A 16,729-nucleotide genomic window follows, 5' to 3' on the forward strand; every position below is an offset into this window, starting at 1 on the left:
GCTCCGAAGTGTGCTCCAAAGCTCTCTCCAGCTGCGTGCACCTGCCCCGGCCGCGCACCCGGCCCCGCCCAGCTTCGCTCACCTGTCCCGGGCGTCTGGTGCGGAACCTTAGAGTAAGAAACATCACCGTGCACCTTGGCCAACGTGCGCGACTCGACCGAGCGCGCACTGGCCGAGGTGCACACCGATTTCACCTGGGTGCGCGCGCAGCACCTCGGGCGCACCGGGGTGCGCGCACAACGCCCGGGTTGCACCGTGGCCTGTGTGCTCGGGGCGCCTCGGGTGCGCGCTCGGTGTCGCCCCCACGCGCGCGGTAGTGCGGGCAGCGCACCCCGGCCCGGCCCGGCCCCGACGAGAACGCAAACGGGCAAAAGGTTTATTCAAATAGCATTGCGACGCCCGGCGAAAAACTAAAAAAGGGTGCAACACCGGGACTTCCCGGGAGGTCACCCATCCCAGTACTACTCCGGCCCAAGCGCGCTTAACTGCGGAGTTCTGATGGGATCCGGTGCACTAACGCTGGTATGATCGCACCCGTTATGAGCTTGTCGCAGTGTGTACTTAGCAAACCGCGACCCACGTGCGAATCCACCCCGGCCACCCACCCCCGTCGAGGTGCACACCCTCCCTCGCGAAGTGCGCCCCGTTCGCCAAGTGTGAGCCCTGCCCGGGTGCGCGCACCTTGCTAGGGCGTCGGGTGTGCACCCGGCCCGGCCTACGTGCGTGCACCTGGAGGGGGCGTCGTGTGCGTGCAGTGTCCCGTCTGCAACGCGGTGCCCACACACCACCTCGGGCGCAACGACCTGCGCTCACATGTGGGCCGAGTGCACCTTGGTGCATGTTCGGGGCGCCTCGGGTGCACGCTCGATCTTGCCCCGGTGCACCAAGGCGCTCGGTTTGCCCCGGGTGCGCACTTGGTGCAAGGTGGGCACCCAAAATAGGGATCAAGCACCAAAACACAAGTTTCGGGATGCAAAATGGGACCCAAGGACCACAAATGCGTTCCAAGACCCATGATGGGTCCACGAGAACAAAAATGTGTTCCGAGACTTAATAAACAAATATTGGGTTTTAGGAGAAGAAACATGCTCTGATGCCCAAAACGAGAATCGACCCCGAAAAGGCCACAGGCCAAAAGTGGGATGCGAGACAAAAAAAAATGGGACCCGAGGACCAAAATTGGGTTCCCAGGTCGAAGACAGGGCAACCGGACAAGAAACGACCTCTAAGGCTCGAAATGAGTCCCGACGACTAAAACTTGACAAGAAGCACCCATCAGGCACCCAACTCGACACCCATGGGATGCCGACCCACCCGGGCTTCCACCTAGCACACCTTGGCACCCACCCACCCTCGCACCCAACCTCGCACCCAACTTAGCACCTTTGAACCCACATTGGCACTCACCCTGACCCTGGCACCTTGGAACCCACATTGGCACTCACCTTGACCCTGGCACCCACCTTTGCACTCACCTTGGGACCCACCCTGGCTCCCACCTCGGCACCCACCCAGACACCCACCTTGGTTCCTTGGCACCCACCTTGGATCCTTGGCACCCACCCCGACACCCACCTTGGCACGCAACTTGGCTACTTGCCACCCACCTTGGCTCCTTGACGCCCACCCCGACAACCACCCCGTGACCTACCCTGGCTAGGGTTGGTGCACACCCACCCTGGTGCCCACCTTGGCACCCACCCTATGACCCACCTTGGCACGCACCTTAGTACCCACCCCGTTACCCACCCTAGGACCCACCCCGTGACCCACCTTGGCCAGGGTGGGTGCCTTGGTGCGCACAACTTGCCTGGGCTGCACACCAGGGCGGGCTCAAGATGGCACCCGCGTTCCGTTTTTTTCACTATCTTTCAAAACGGAAATTTTAAAATCTCATTTTTTTCTTTTTTTTGCCTTTTCTGGAAATTAGTGAAGGCAGCGCATCAAAGGTGCGCAATGCTGGTGCGAACCCGGGAGCGCTCCGATGTGTGCTCCAAGGTGCGGCGTGCACGAAGTCCGAGCCCGGTTTGCCCCGGGTGCGCACCTCGCGTGCACCTTCGCCGGGGTGAGCACCTTGGCTGGGTTGCGCGCCCTGGTGCGTACCAAGGAGCGCTCTGAAGTGTGCTCCAAGGTGCGGCGTGCACGAAGTCGGAGCCCGGTTTGCCCCGGGTGTGCACCTCGGGTGCGCACCTCGCGTGCACCTTCGCTGCGGTGGGCACCTTGGCTGGGTTGCGCGCCTTGGTGGGCACCATGCAGTGCACGAAGTCGGAGCCCGGTTTGCCCCGGGCGCGCACCTCCGCCAGGGTGGGCACCTTGGTGCGCACAACTTGCCTGGGCTGCGCATCAGGAAGGGCTCAAGATGGCACCCGCGTTCCGTTTTTTTCACTATCTTTCAGAACGGAAATTTTAAAATATCGTTTTTTTTTGCCTTTTCTGGAAATTAGTGAAGGCAGCGCATCAAAGGTGCGCAACGCTGGTGCGAACCTGGGAGCGCTCCGATGTGTGCTCCAAGGTGCGGCGTGCACGAAGTCGGAGCCCGGTTTGCCTCGGGTGCGCCCTGGTGGGCACCATGGTGCGCACCAAGGAGCGCTCCGAAGTGTGCTCCAAGGTGCGGCCTGCACGAAGTCGGAGCCCGGTTTGCCCCGGGTGTGCACCTCGGGTGGGCACCTTGGTGCGCATGCCTTGCCTGGGCTGCGCACCAGGGCGGGCTCAAGATGGCACCCGCGTTCCTTTTTTTTCACTATCTTTCAAAACGGAAATTTTAAAATCTCATTTTTTTTTGCCTTTTTCTGGAAATTAGTGAAGGCAGCGCATCAAAGGTGCGCACCTCGCTGCCCACCACGGTGCGCAACGCCGGTGGGCACCCGGGAGTGCTTCGAAGTGTGCTCCAAGGTGCTGCGTGCACGTTGTCGGAGCCCGGTTTGCCCCGGGTGCGCACCTCGCGTGCACCTTCGTCGGGGTGGGCACCTTGGCTTGGTTTGCCCCGGCTGCGCTCCGAAGCGGGGTTATTGGAGCGCCGCCTCTTTTTTTGTCGGAGCGTTTGGTGGGGTTTCTCGCATTGGCTCTTCCGAGGCCCGGTTGCCACCCTGGCGCGCACGAAGTCGGAAGTAGGGTTAATTGCCCGGGTGCGCACCTTTGCCAGGGTGGCACCTTACCTGGGCTGCGCACCAGGGCGGGCTCAAGATGGCACGCGCGTTCCGTTTTTTTCACTATCTTTCAAAACGGAAATTTTAAAATCTCCTTTTTTTTTTGCCTTTTCTGGAAATTAGTGAAGGCAGCGCATCAAAGGTGCGCACCTCGCTGCCCACCTTGGTGTGCTCTGAGGTGCGCACCCGGGAGCGCTACGAAGTGTGCTCCAAGGTGCGGCGTGCACGTTGTCGGAGCCCGGTTTGCCCCGGGTGCGCACCTCGCCTGCACCTTGGCCGGGGTGGGCACCTTGGCTGGGTTTGCCCAGGGTGCGCTCCGAAGCGGGGTTACTGGAGCGCCCCCTCTTTTTTTGTCAGAGAGTTTGGTGGGGTTTCTCGCATTGGCTCTTCCCAGGCCCGGTTGTTGGGTGCGCTCCCACCCTGGCGCGCGCGAAGTTGGAAGTTGGGTTAATTGCCCGGGCGCGCACCTTCGCCAGGGTGGGCACCTTGGTGCGCAAACCTTGGCTGGGCTGCGCACCAGGGCGGGCTCAAGATGGCACCAGCATTCCCTTTTTCTCACTATCTTTCAAAACGGAAATTTTAAAATCTCGTTTTTTTTTTGCCTTTTATGGAAATTAGTGAAGGCATCGCATCAAAGGTGCGCACCTCGCTGCCCACCTTGGTGTGCTCCGAGGTGCCCACCACGGTGCGCAACGCCGGTGCGAACCCGGGAGCGCCCCGATGTGTGCTCCAAGGTGCGGCGTGCACGAAGTCGGACCCCGGTTTGCCCCGGGTGCGCACCTCGCGTGCACCTTGGTGCGCACACCTTGGCTGGGTTGCGCGGCCTGGTGGGCACCATGGTGCGCACCAAGGAGCGCTCCGAAGTGTGCTCCAAGGTGCGGCGTGCACGAAGTCGGAGCCCGGTTTGCCCCGGGTGCGCACCTTCGCCGCGGTGGGCACCATGGCGTGCACGAAGTCGGAGCCCGGTTTGCCCCGGGTGCGCACCTCGCGTGCACCTTCGCCGGGGTGGGCACCTCGGCTGGGTTGCGCGCCCTGGTGCGCACCAAGGAGCGCTCTGAAGTGTGCTCCAAGGTGCGGCGTGCACGAAGTCGGAGCCCGGTTTGCCCCGGGTGTGCACCTCGCGTGCACCTTCGCTGCGGTGGGCACCTTGGCTGGGTTGCGCGCCTTGGTGGGCACCATGCAGTGCACGAAGTCGGAGCCCGGTTTGCCCCGGGCGCGCACCTCCGCCAGGGTGGGCACCTTGGTGCGCACAACTTGCCTGGGCTGCGCACCAGGAAGGGCTCAAGATGGCACCCGCGTTCCGTTTTTTTCACTATCTTTCAGAACGGAAATTTTAAAATATCGTTTTTTTTTGCCTTTTCTGGAAATTAGTGAAGGCAGCGCATCAAAGGTGCGCAACGCTGGTGCGAACCTGGGAGCGCTCCGATGTGTGCTCCAAGGTGCGGCGTGCACGAAGTCGGACCCCGGTTTGCCCCGGGTGCGCACCTCGCGTGCACCTTGGTGCGCACACCTTGGCTGGGTTGCGCGCCCTGGTGGGCACCATGGTGCGCACCAAGGAGCGCTCCGAAGTGTGCTCCAAGGTGCGGCGTGCACGAAGTCGGAGCCCGGTTTGCCCCGGGTGCGCACCTCGCGTGCACCTTCGCCGCGGTGGGCACCATGGCGTGCACGAAGTCGGAGCCCGGTTTGCCCCGGGTGCGCACCTCGCGTGCACCTTCGCCGGGGTGGGCACCTTAGTGTGCAGACCTTGGCTGGGTTGCGCGCCCTGGTGGGCACCATGGTGCGCACCAAGGAGCGCTCCGAAGTGTGCTCCAAGGTGCGGCCTGCACGAAGTCGGAGCCCGGTTTGCCCCGGGTGTGCACCTCGGGTGGGCACCTTGGTGCGCATGCCTTGCCTGGGCTGCGCACCAGGGCGGGCTCAAGATGGCACCCGCGTTCCTTTTTTTTCACTATCTTTCAAAACGGAAATTTTAAAATCTCATTTTTTTTTGCCTTTTTCTGGAAATTAGTGAAGGCAGCGCATCAAAGGTGCGCACCTCGCTGCCCACCACGGTGCGCAACGCCGGTGGGCACCCGGGAGTGCTTCGAAGTGTGCTCCAAGGTGCTGCGTGCACGTTGTCGGAGCCCGGTTTGCCCCGGGTGCGCACCTCGCGTGCACCTTCGTCGGGGTGGGCACCTTGGCTGGGTTTGCCCCGGCTGCGCTCCGAAGCGGGGTTATTGGAGCGCCGCCTCTTTTTTTGTCGGAGCGTTTGGTGGGGTTTCTCGCATTGGCTCTTCCGAGGCCCGGTTGCCACCCTGGCGCGCACGAAGTCGGAAGTAGGGTTAATTGCCCGGGTGCGCACCTTTGCCAGGGTGGGCACCTTACCTGGGCTGCGCACCAGGGCGGGCTCAAGATGGCACGCGCGTTCCGTTTTTTTCACTATCTTTCAAAACGGAAATTTTAAAATCTCCTTTTTTTTTTGCCTTTTCTGGAAATTAGTGAAGGCAGCGCATCAAAGGTGCGCACCTCGCTGCCCACCTTGGTGTGCTCTGAGGTGCGCACCCGGGAGCGCTACGAAGTGTGCTCCAAGGTGCGGCGTGCACGTTGTCGGAGCCCGGTTTGCCCCGGGTGCGCACCTCGCCTGCACCTTGGCCGGGGTGGGCACCTTGGCTGGGTTTGCCCAGGGTGCGCTCCGAAGCGGGGTTACTGGAGCGCCCCCTCTTTTTTTGTCAGAGCGTTTGGTGGGGTTTCTCGCATTGGCTCTTCCCAGGCCCGGTTGTTGGGTGCGCTCCCACCCTGGCGCGCGCGAAGTTGGAAGTTGGGTTAATTGCCCGGGCGCGCACCTTCGCCAGGGTGGGCACCTTGGTGCGCACACCTTGGCTGGGCTGCGCACCAGGGCGGGCTCAAGATGGCACCAGCATTCCCTTTTTCTCACTATCTTTCAAAACGGAAATTTTAAAATCTCGTTTTTTTTTTGCCTTTTATGGAAATTAGTGAAGGCATCGCATCAAAGGTGCGCACCTCGCTGCCCACCTTGGTGTGCTCCGAGGTGCCCACCACGGTGCGCAACGCCGGTGCGAACCCGGGAGCGCCCCGATGTGTGCTCCAAGGTGCGGCGTGCACGAAGTCGGACCCCGGTTTGCCCCGGGTGCGCACCTCGCGTGCACCTTGGTGCGCACACCTTGGCTGGGTTGCGCGGCCTGGTGGGCACCATGGTGCGCACCAAGGAGCGCTCCGAAGTGTGCTCCAAGGTGCGGCGTGCACGAAGTCGGAGCCCGGTTTGCCCCGGGTACGCACCTCGCGTGCACCTTCGCCGGGGTGGGCACCTCGGCTGGGTTGCGCGCCCTGGTGCGCACCAAGGAGCGCTCCGAAGTGTGCTCCAAGGTGCGGCGTGCACGAAGTCGGAGCCCGGTTTGCCCCGGGTGCGCACCTTCGCCGCGGTGCGCACCATGGCGTGCACGAAGTCGGAGCCCGGTTTGCCCCGGGTGCGCACCTCGCGTGCACCTTCGGCGGGGTTGCGCGCCCTGGTGGGCACCATGGTGCGCACCAAGGAGCGCTCCGAAGTGTGCTCCAAGGTGCGGCGTGCACGAAGTCGGAGCCCGGTTTGCCCCGGGTGCGCACCTCGCGTGCACCTTCGGCGGGGTTGCGCGCCCTGGTGGGCACCATGGTGCGCACCAAGGAGCGCTCCGAAGTGTGCTCCAAGGTGCGGCGTGCACGAAGTCGGAGCCCGGTTTGCCCCGGGTGCGCACCTCGCGTGCACCTTCGCCGCGGTGGGCACCATGGCGTGCACGAAGTCGGAGCCCGGTTTGCCCCGGGTGCGCACCTCGCGTGCACCTTCGCCGGGGTGGGCACCTCGGCTGGGTTGCGCGCCCTGGTGCGCACCAAGGAGCGCTCCGAAGTGTGCTCCAAGGTGCGGCGTGCACGAAGTCGGAGCCCGGTTTGCCCCGGGTGCGCACCTCGCGTGCACCTTCGCCAGGGTGGGCACCTCGGTGCGCACACCTTCTCAATGTTTTCTTGCCTTTTCTGGAAATTGGTGAAGGCAGCGCATCAAAGGTGCGCACCTCGGTGTGCTCCGAGGTGCGAACCCGAGAGCGCTCCGAGGTGCCCACGAAGTCGAAAGTCGGGTTAATTGCATTGTTTTCCCCGGGTGCGCTCCGAGGTGCGCAACATCGGCGCGCACCAAGGAGGGCTCCGAAGTGTGCTCCAAGGTGCGCACGATGGCGTGCACCTCTGGTGCGCACGATTCGGAGCTCGGTTTGACCGGGGTGCGCACACCTTGGCTGGGTTGCGCACCTTTTGTGCGCTCCAAGGTGCGCACGAAGTCGGAGCTCGGTTTGCCCCGGGTGCGCACCTTCGCCAGGGTGCGCACCTTGATGCGCACGCCTTGGCTGGGCTGCGCACCTTGGTGGGCGCCATGGTGCGCACCTTTCGTGCGCTCCAAGGTGCGCACGAAGTCGGAGCTCGGTTTGCCCCGGGTGCGCACCTTGGTGGGCGCCATGGTGCACTCCGAGGTGCCCAAGATTGGTGCGCACCAAGGAGCGCTCCGAAGTGCGCTCCAAGGTGCGCGCGAAGTCGAAAGTTGGGTTAATTGTCCGGTTTGCCTCGGGTGCGCACCTTGCGTGCACCTTCGCCAGGGTGGGCGCCTTGGTGCGCACACCTTGGCTGGGCTGCGCACACCTTGGCACCCGCGTTTCCTTCATTTTAAATTTTTTTTTTTTACAATCTCTCAAGTGGGAAATTCTATAATCTCAACTTTTTTTGCCTTTTCAGGAAACTTTTGAATGGAGCGCATCATTGGTGCGCTCCGAAGTGTGCTCCAAAGCTCTCTCCAGCTGCGTGCACCTGCCCCGGCCGCGCACCCGGCCCCGCCCAGCTTCGCTCACCTGTCCCGGGCGTCTGGTGCGGAACCTTAGAGTAAGAAACATCACCGTGCACCTTGGCCAACGTGCGCGACTCGACCGAGCGCGCACTGGCCGAGGTGCACACCGATTTCACCTGGGTGCGCGCGCAGCACCTCGGGCGCACCGGGGTGCGCGCACAACGCCCGGGTTGCACCGTGGCCTGTGTGCTCGGGGCGCCTCGGGTGCGCGCTCGGTGTCGCCCCCCGCGCGCGCGGTAGTGCGGGCAGCGCACCCCGGCCCGGCCCGGCCCCGACGAGAACGCAAACGGGCAAAAGGTTTATTCAAATAGCATTGCGACGCCCGGCGAAAAACTAAAAAAGGGTGCAACACCGGGACTTCCCGGGAGGTCACCCATCCCAGTACTACTCCGGCCCAAGCGCGCTTAACTGCGGAGTTCTGATGGGATCCGGTGCACTAACGCTGGTATGATCGCACCCGTTATGAGCTTGTCGCAGTGTGTACTTAGCAAACCGCGACCCACGTGCGAATCCACCCCGGCCACCCACCCCCGTCGAGGTGCACACCCTCCCTCGCGAAGTGCGCCCCGTTCGCCAAGTGTGAGCCCTGCCCGGGTGCGCGCACCTTGCTAGGGCGTCGGGTGTGCACCCGGCCCGGCCTACGTGCGTGCACCTGGAGGGGGCGTCGTGTGCGTGCAGTGTCCCGTCTGCAACGCGGTGCCCACACACCACCTCGGGCGCAACGACCTGCGCTCACATGTGGGCCGAGTGCACCTTGGTGCATGTTCGGGGCGCCTCGGGTGCACGCTCGATCTTGCCCCGGTGCACCAAGGCGCTCGGTTTGCCCCGGGTGCGCACTTGGTGCAAGGTGGGCACCCAAAATAGGGATCAAGCACCAAAACACAAGTTTCGGGATGCAAAATGGGACCCAAGGACCACAAATGCGTTCCAAGACCCATGATGGGTCCACGAGAACAAAAATGTGTTCCGAGACTTAATAAACAAATATTGGGTTTTAGGAGAAGAAACATGCTCTGATGCCCAAAACGAGAATCGACCCCGAAAAGGCCACAGGCCAAAAGTGGGATGCGAGACAAAAAAAAATGGGACCCGAGGACCAAAATTGGGTTCCCAGGTCGAAGACAGGGCAACCGGACAAGAAACGACCTCTAAGGCTCGAAATGAGTCCCGACGACTAAAACTTGACAAGAAGCACCCATCAGGCACCCAACTCGACACCCATGGGATGCCGACCCACCCGGGCTTCCACCTAGCACACCTTGGCACCCACCCACCCTCGCACCCAACCTCGCACCCAACTTAGCACCTTTGAACCCACATTGGCACTCACCCTGACCCTGGCACCTTGGAACCCACATTGGCACTCACCTTGACCCTGGCACCCACCTTTGCACTCACCTTGGGACCCACCCTGGCTCCCACCTCGGCACCCACCCAGACACCCACCTTGGTTCCTTGGCACCCACCTTGGATCCTTGGCACCCACCCCGACACCCACCTTGGCACGCAACTTGGCTACTTGCCACCCACCTTGGCTCCTTGACGCCCACCCCGACAACCACCCCGTGACCTACCCTGGCTAGGGTTGGTGCACACCCACCCTGGTGCCCACCTTGGCACCCACCCTATGACCCACCTTGGCACGCACCTTAGTACCCACCCCGTTACCCACCCTAGGACCCACCCCGTGACCCACCTTGGCCAGGGTGGGTGCCTTGGTGCGCACAACTTGCCTGGGCTGCACACCAGGGCGGGCTCAAGATGGCACCCGCGTTCCGTTTTTTTCACTATCTTTCAAAACGGAAATTTTAAAATCTCATTTTTTTCTTTTTTTTGCCTTTTCTGGAAATTAGTGAAGGCAGCGCATCAAAGGTGCGCAATGCTGGTGCGAACCCGGGAGCGCTCCGATGTGTGCTCCAAGGTGCGGCGTGCACGAAGTCCGAGCCCGGTTTGCCCCGGGTGCGCACCTCGCGTGCACCTTCGCCGGGGTGAGCACCTTGGCTGGGTTGCGCGCCCTGGTGCGTACCAAGGAGCGCTCTGAAGTGTGCTCCAAGGTGCGGCGTGCACGAAGTCGGAGCCCGGTTTGCCCCGGGTGTGCACCTCGGGTGCGCACCTCGCGTGCACCTTCGCTGCGGTGGGCACCTTGGCTGGGTTGCGCGCCTTGGTGGGCACCATGCAGTGCACGAAGTCGGAGCCCGGTTTGCCCCGGGCGCGCACCTCCGCCAGGGTGGGCACCTTGGTGCGCACAACTTGCCTGGGCTGCGCATCAGGAAGGGCTCAAGATGGCACCCGCGTTCCGTTTTTTTCACTATCTTTCAGAACGGAAATTTTAAAATATCGTTTTTTTTTGCCTTTTCTGGAAATTAGTGAAGGCAGCGCATCAAAGGTGCGCAACGCTGGTGCGAACCTGGGAGCGCTCCGATGTGTGCTCCAAGGTGCGGCGTGCACGAAGTCGGAGCCCGGTTTGCCTCGGGTGCGCCCTGGTGGGCACCATGGTGCGCACCAAGGAGCGCTCCGAAGTGTGCTCCAAGGTGCGGCCTGCACGAAGTCGGAGCCCGGTTTGCCCCGGGTGTGCACCTCGGGTGGGCACCTTGGTGCGCATGCCTTGCCTGGGCTGCGCACCAGGGCGGGCTCAAGATGGCACCCGCGTTCCTTTTTTTTCACTATCTTTCAAAACGGAAATTTTAAAATCTCATTTTTTTTTGCCTTTTTCTGGAAATTAGTGAAGGCAGCGCATCAAAGGTGCGCACCTCGCTGCCCACCACGGTGCGCAACGCCGGTGGGCACCCGGGAGTGCTTCGAAGTGTGCTCCAAGGTGCTGCGTGCACGTTGTCGGAGCCCGGTTTGCCCCGGGTGCGCACCTCGCGTGCACCTTCGTCGGGGTGGGCACCTTGGCTTGGTTTGCCCCGGCTGCGCTCCGAAGCGGGGTTATTGGAGCGCCGCCTCTTTTTTTGTCGGAGCGTTTGGTGGGGTTTCTCGCATTGGCTCTTCCGAGGCCCGGTTGCCACCCTGGCGCGCACGAAGTCGGAAGTAGGGTTAATTGCCCGGGTGCGCACCTTTGCCAGGGTGGCACCTTACCTGGGCTGCGCACCAGGGCGGGCTCAAGATGGCACGCGCGTTCCGTTTTTTTCACTATCTTTCAAAACGGAAATTTTAAAATCTCCTTTTTTTTTTGCCTTTTCTGGAAATTAGTGAAGGCAGCGCATCAAAGGTGCGCACCTCGCTGCCCACCTTGGTGTGCTCTGAGGTGCGCACCCGGGAGCGCTACGAAGTGTGCTCCAAGGTGCGGCGTGCACGTTGTCGGAGCCCGGTTTGCCCCGGGTGCGCACCTCGCCTGCACCTTGGCCGGGGTGGGCACCTTGGCTGGGTTTGCCCAGGGTGCGCTCCGAAGCGGGGTTACTGGAGCGCCCCCTCTTTTTTTGTCAGAGAGTTTGGTGGGGTTTCTCGCATTGGCTCTTCCCAGGCCCGGTTGTTGGGTGCGCTCCCACCCTGGCGCGCGCGAAGTTGGAAGTTGGGTTAATTGCCCGGGCGCGCACCTTCGCCAGGGTGGGCACCTTGGTGCGCAAACCTTGGCTGGGCTGCGCACCAGGGCGGGCTCAAGATGGCACCAGCATTCCCTTTTTCTCACTATCTTTCAAAACGGAAATTTTAAAATCTCGTTTTTTTTTTGCCTTTTATGGAAATTAGTGAAGGCATCGCATCAAAGGTGCGCACCTCGCTGCCCACCTTGGTGTGCTCCGAGGTGCCCACCACGGTGCGCAACGCCGGTGCGAACCCGGGAGCGCCCCGATGTGTGCTCCAAGGTGCGGCGTGCACGAAGTCGGACCCCGGTTTGCCCCGGGTGCGCACCTCGCGTGCACCTTGGTGCGCACACCTTGGCTGGGTTGCGCGGCCTGGTGGGCACCATGGTGCGCACCAAGGAGCGCTCCGAAGTGTGCTCCAAGGTGCGGCGTGCACGAAGTCGGAGCCCGGTTTGCCCCGGGTGCGCACCTTCGCCGCGGTGGGCACCATGGCGTGCACGAAGTCGGAGCCCGGTTTGCCCCGGGTGCGCACCTCGCGTGCACCTTCGCCGGGGTGGGCACCTCGGCTGGGTTGCGCGCCCTGGTGCGCACCAAGGAGCGCTCTGAAGTGTGCTCCAAGGTGCGGCGTGCACGAAGTCGGAGCCCGGTTTGCCCCGGGTGTGCACCTCGCGTGCACCTTCGCTGCGGTGGGCACCTTGGCTGGGTTGCGCGCCTTGGTGGGCACCATGCAGTGCACGAAGTCGGAGCCCGGTTTGCCCCGGGCGCGCACCTCCGCCAGGGTGGGCACCTTGGTGCGCACAACTTGCCTGGGCTGCGCACCAGGAAGGGCTCAAGATGGCACCCGCGTTCCGTTTTTTTCACTATCTTTCAGAACGGAAATTTTAAAATATCGTTTTTTTTTGCCTTTTCTGGAAATTAGTGAAGGCAGCGCATCAAAGGTGCGCAACGCTGGTGCGAACCTGGGAGCGCTCCGATGTGTGCTCCAAGGTGCGGCGTGCACGAAGTCGGACCCCGGTTTGCCCCGGGTGCGCACCTCGCGTGCACCTTGGTGCGCACACCTTGGCTGGGTTGCGCGCCCTGGTGGGCACCATGGTGCGCACCAAGGAGCGCTCCGAAGTGTGCTCCAAGGTGCGGCGTGCACGAAGTCGGAGCCCGGTTTGCCCCGGGTGCGCACCTCGCGTGCACCTTCGCCGCGGTGGGCACCATGGCGTGCACGAAGTCGGAGCCCGGTTTGCCCCGGGTGCGCACCTCGCGTGCACCTTCGCCGGGGTGGGCACCTTAGTGTGCAGACCTTGGCTGGGTTGCGCGCCCTGGTGGGCACCATGGTGCGCACCAAGGAGCGCTCCGAAGTGTGCTCCAAGGTGCGGCCTGCACGAAGTCGGAGCCCGGTTTGCCCCGGGTGTGCACCTCGGGTGGGCACCTTGGTGCGCATGCCTTGCCTGGGCTGCGCACCAGGGCGGGCTCAAGATGGCACCCGCGTTCCTTTTTTTTCACTATCTTTCAAAACGGAAATTTTAAAATCTCATTTTTTTTTGCCTTTTTCTGGAAATTAGTGAAGGCAGCGCATCAAAGGTGCGCACCTCGCTGCCCACCACGGTGCGCAACGCCGGTGGGCACCCGGGAGTGCTTCGAAGTGTGCTCCAAGGTGCTGCGTGCACGTTGTCGGAGCCCGGTTTGCCCCGGGTGCGCACCTCGCGTGCACCTTCGTCGGGGTGGGCACCTTGGCTGGGTTTGCCCCGGCTGCGCTCCGAAGCGGGGTTATTGGAGCGCCGCCTCTTTTTTTGTCGGAGCGTTTGGTGGGGTTTCTCGCATTGGCTCTTCCGAGGCCCGGTTGCCACCCTGGCGCGCACGAAGTCGGAAGTAGGGTTAATTGCCCGGGTGCGCACCTTTGCCAGGGTGGGCACCTTACCTGGGCTGCGCACCAGGGCGGGCTCAAGATGGCACGCGCGTTCCGTTTTTTTCACTATCTTTCAAAACGGAAATTTTAAAATCTCCTTTTTTTTTTGCCTTTTCTGGAAATTAGTGAAGGCAGCGCATCAAAGGTGCGCACCTCGCTGCCCACCTTGGTGTGCTCTGAGGTGCGCACCCGGGAGCGCTACGAAGTGTGCTCCAAGGTGCGGCGTGCACGTTGTCGGAGCCCGGTTTGCCCCGGGTGCGCACCTCGCCTGCACCTTGGCCGGGGTGGGCACCTTGGCTGGGTTTGCCCAGGGTGCGCTCCGAAGCGGGGTTACTGGAGCGCCCCCTCTTTTTTTGTCAGAGCGTTTGGTGGGGTTTCTCGCATTGGCTCTTCCCAGGCCCGGTTGTTGGGTGCGCTCCCACCCTGGCGCGCGCGAAGTTGGAAGTTGGGTTAATTGCCCGGGCGCGCACCTTCGCCAGGGTGGGCACCTTGGTGCGCACACCTTGGCTGGGCTGCGCACCAGGGCGGGCTCAAGATGGCACCAGCATTCCCTTTTTCTCACTATCTTTCAAAACGGAAATTTTAAAATCTCGTTTTTTTTTTGCCTTTTATGGAAATTAGTGAAGGCATCGCATCAAAGGTGCGCACCTCGCTGCCCACCTTGGTGTGCTCCGAGGTGCCCACCACGGTGCGCAACGCCGGTGCGAACCCGGGAGCGCCCCGATGTGTGCTCCAAGGTGCGGCGTGCACGAAGTCGGACCCCGGTTTGCCCCGGGTGCGCACCTCGCGTGCACCTTGGTGCGCACACCTTGGCTGGGTTGCGCGGCCTGGTGGGCACCATGGTGCGCACCAAGGAGCGCTCCGAAGTGTGCTCCAAGGTGCGGCGTGCACGAAGTCGGAGCCCGGTTTGCCCCGGGTACGCACCTCGCGTGCACCTTCGCCGGGGTGGGCACCTCGGCTGGGTTGCGCGCCCTGGTGCGCACCAAGGAGCGCTCCGAAGTGTGCTCCAAGGTGCGGCGTGCACGAAGTCGGAGCCCGGTTTGCCCCGGGTGCGCACCTTCGCCGCGGTGCGCACCATGGCGTGCACGAAGTCGGAGCCCGGTTTGCCCCGGGTGCGCACCTCGCGTGCACCTTCGGCGGGGTTGCGCGCCCTGGTGGGCACCATGGTGCGCACCAAGGAGCGCTCCGAAGTGTGCTCCAAGGTGCGGCGTGCACGAAGTCGGAGCCCGGTTTGCCCCGGGTGCGCACCTCGCGTGCACCTTCGGCGGGGTTGCGCGCCCTGGTGGGCACCATGGTGCGCACCAAGGAGCGCTCCGAAGTGTGCTCCAAGGTGCGGCGTGCACGAAGTCGGAGCCCGGTTTGCCCCGGGTGCGCACCTCGCGTGCACCTTCGCCGCGGTGGGCACCATGGCGTGCACGAAGTCGGAGCCCGGTTTGCCCCGGGTGCGCACCTCGCGTGCACCTTCGCCGGGGTGGGCACCTCGGCTGGGTTGCGCGCCCTGGTGCGCACCAAGGAGCGCTCCGAAGTGTGCTCCAAGGTGCGGCGTGCACGAAGTCGGAGCCCGGTTTGCCCCGGGTGCGCACCTCGCGTGCACCTTCGCCAGGGTGGGCACCTCGGTGCGCACACCTTCTCAATGTTTTCTTGCCTTTTCTGGAAATTGGTGAAGGCAGCGCATCAAAGGTGCGCACCTCGGTGTGCTCCGAGGTGCGAACCCGAGAGCGCTCCGAGGTGCCCACGAAGTCGAAAGTCGGGTTAATTGCATTGTTTTCCCCGGGTGCGCTCCGAGGTGCGCAACATCGGCGCGCACCAAGGAGGGCTCCGAAGTGTGCTCCAAGGTGCGCACGATGGCGTGCACCTCTGGTGCGCACGATTCGGAGCTCGGTTTGACCGGGGTGCGCACACCTTGGCTGGGTTGCGCACCTTTTGTGCGCTCCAAGGTGCGCACGAAGTCGGAGCTCGGTTTGCCCCGGGTGCGCACCTTCGCCAGGGTGCGCACCTTGATGCGCACGCCTTGGCTGGGCTGCGCACCTTGGTGGGCGCCATGGTGCGCACCTTTCGTGCGCTCCAAGGTGCGCACGAAGTCGGAGCTCGGTTTGCCCCGGGTGCGCACCTTGGTGGGCGCCATGGTGCACTCCGAGGTGCCCAAGATTGGTGCGCACCAAGGAGCGCTCCGAAGTGCGCTCCAAGGTGCGCGCGAAGTCGAAAGTTGGGTTAATTGTCCGGTTTGCCTCGGGTGCGCACCTTGCGTGCACCTTCGCCAGGGTGGGCGCCTTGGTGCGCACACCTTGGCTGGGCTGCGCACACCTTGGCACCCGCGTTTCCTTCATTTTAAATTTTTTTTTTTTACAATCTCTCAAGTGGGAAATTCTATAATCTCAACTTTTTTTGCCTTTTCAGGAAACTTTTGAATGGAGCGCATCATTGGTGCGCTCCGAAGTGTGCTCCAAAGCTCTCTCCAGCTGCGTGCACCTGCCCCGGCCGCGCACCCGGCCCCGCCCAGCTTCGCTCACCTGTCCCGGGCGTCTGGTGCGGAACCTTAGAGTAAGAAACATCACCGTGCACCTTGGCCAACGTGCGCGACTCGACCGAGCGCGCACTGGCCGAGGTGCACACCGATTTCACCTGGGTGCGCGCGCAGCACCTCGGGCGCACCGGGGTGCGCGCACAACGCCCGGGTTGCACCGTGGCCTGTGTGCTCGGGGCGCCTCGGGTGCGCGCTCGGTGTCGCCCCCGCGCGCGCGGTAGTGCGGGCAGCGCACCCCGGCCCGGCCCGGCCCCGACGAGAACGCAAACGGGCAAAAGGTTTATTCAAATAGCATTGCGACGCCCGGCGAAAAACTAAAAAAGGGTGCAACACCGGGACTTCCCGGGAGGTCACCCATCCCAGTACTACTCCGGCCCAAGCGCGCTTAACTGCGGAGTTCTGATGGGATCCGGTGCACTAACGCTGGTATGATCGCACCCGTTATGAGCTTGTCGCAGTGTGTACTTAGCAAACCGCGACCCACGTGCGAATCCACCCCGGCCACCCACCCCCGTCGAGGTGCACACCCTCCCTCGCGAAGTGCGCCCCGTTCGCCAAGTGTGAGCCCTGCCCGGGTGCGCGCACCTTGCTAGGGCGTCGGGTGTGCACCCGGCCCGGCCTACGTGCGTGCACCTGGAGGGGGCGTCGTGTGCGTGCAGTGTCCCGTCTGCAACGCGGTGCCCACACACCACCTCGGGCGCAACGACCTGCGCTCACATGTGGGCCGAGTGCACCTTGGTGCATGTTCGGGGCGCCTCGGGTGCACGCTCGATCTTGCCCCGGTGC

At 63.1% G+C, this 16,729-nt stretch overlaps 3 non-coding genes across 3 annotated transcripts; all 3 read right to left on the reverse strand.

Moving 5' to 3' along the window:
* Positions 1-417: 417 nt before the first annotated feature.
* Positions 418-536, reverse strand: LOC131871618 (5S ribosomal RNA). The gene has a single exon (XR_009369831.1). It is a non-coding gene; the product is annotated as a 5S ribosomal RNA (ribosomal RNA).
* Positions 537-8,341: 7,805 nt separating this feature from the next.
* LOC131871619 (5S ribosomal RNA) lies at positions 8,342-8,460 on the reverse strand. Its single transcript, XR_009369832.1, has one exon. It is a non-coding gene; the product is annotated as a 5S ribosomal RNA (ribosomal RNA).
* Positions 8,461-16,264: 7,804 nt separating this feature from the next.
* On the reverse strand, positions 16,265-16,383 carry LOC131871620 (5S ribosomal RNA). Its single transcript, XR_009369833.1, has one exon. It is a non-coding gene; the product is annotated as a 5S ribosomal RNA (ribosomal RNA).
* Between the last annotated feature and the right edge of the window lie 346 nt (positions 16,384-16,729).

Source organism: Cryptomeria japonica, unplaced genomic scaffold, assembly GCF_030272615.1.
Source record: "Cryptomeria japonica unplaced genomic scaffold, Sugi_1.0 HiC_scaffold_431, whole genome shotgun sequence".
NCBI lineage: Eukaryota > Viridiplantae > Streptophyta > Pinopsida > Cupressales > Cupressaceae > Cryptomeria > Cryptomeria japonica.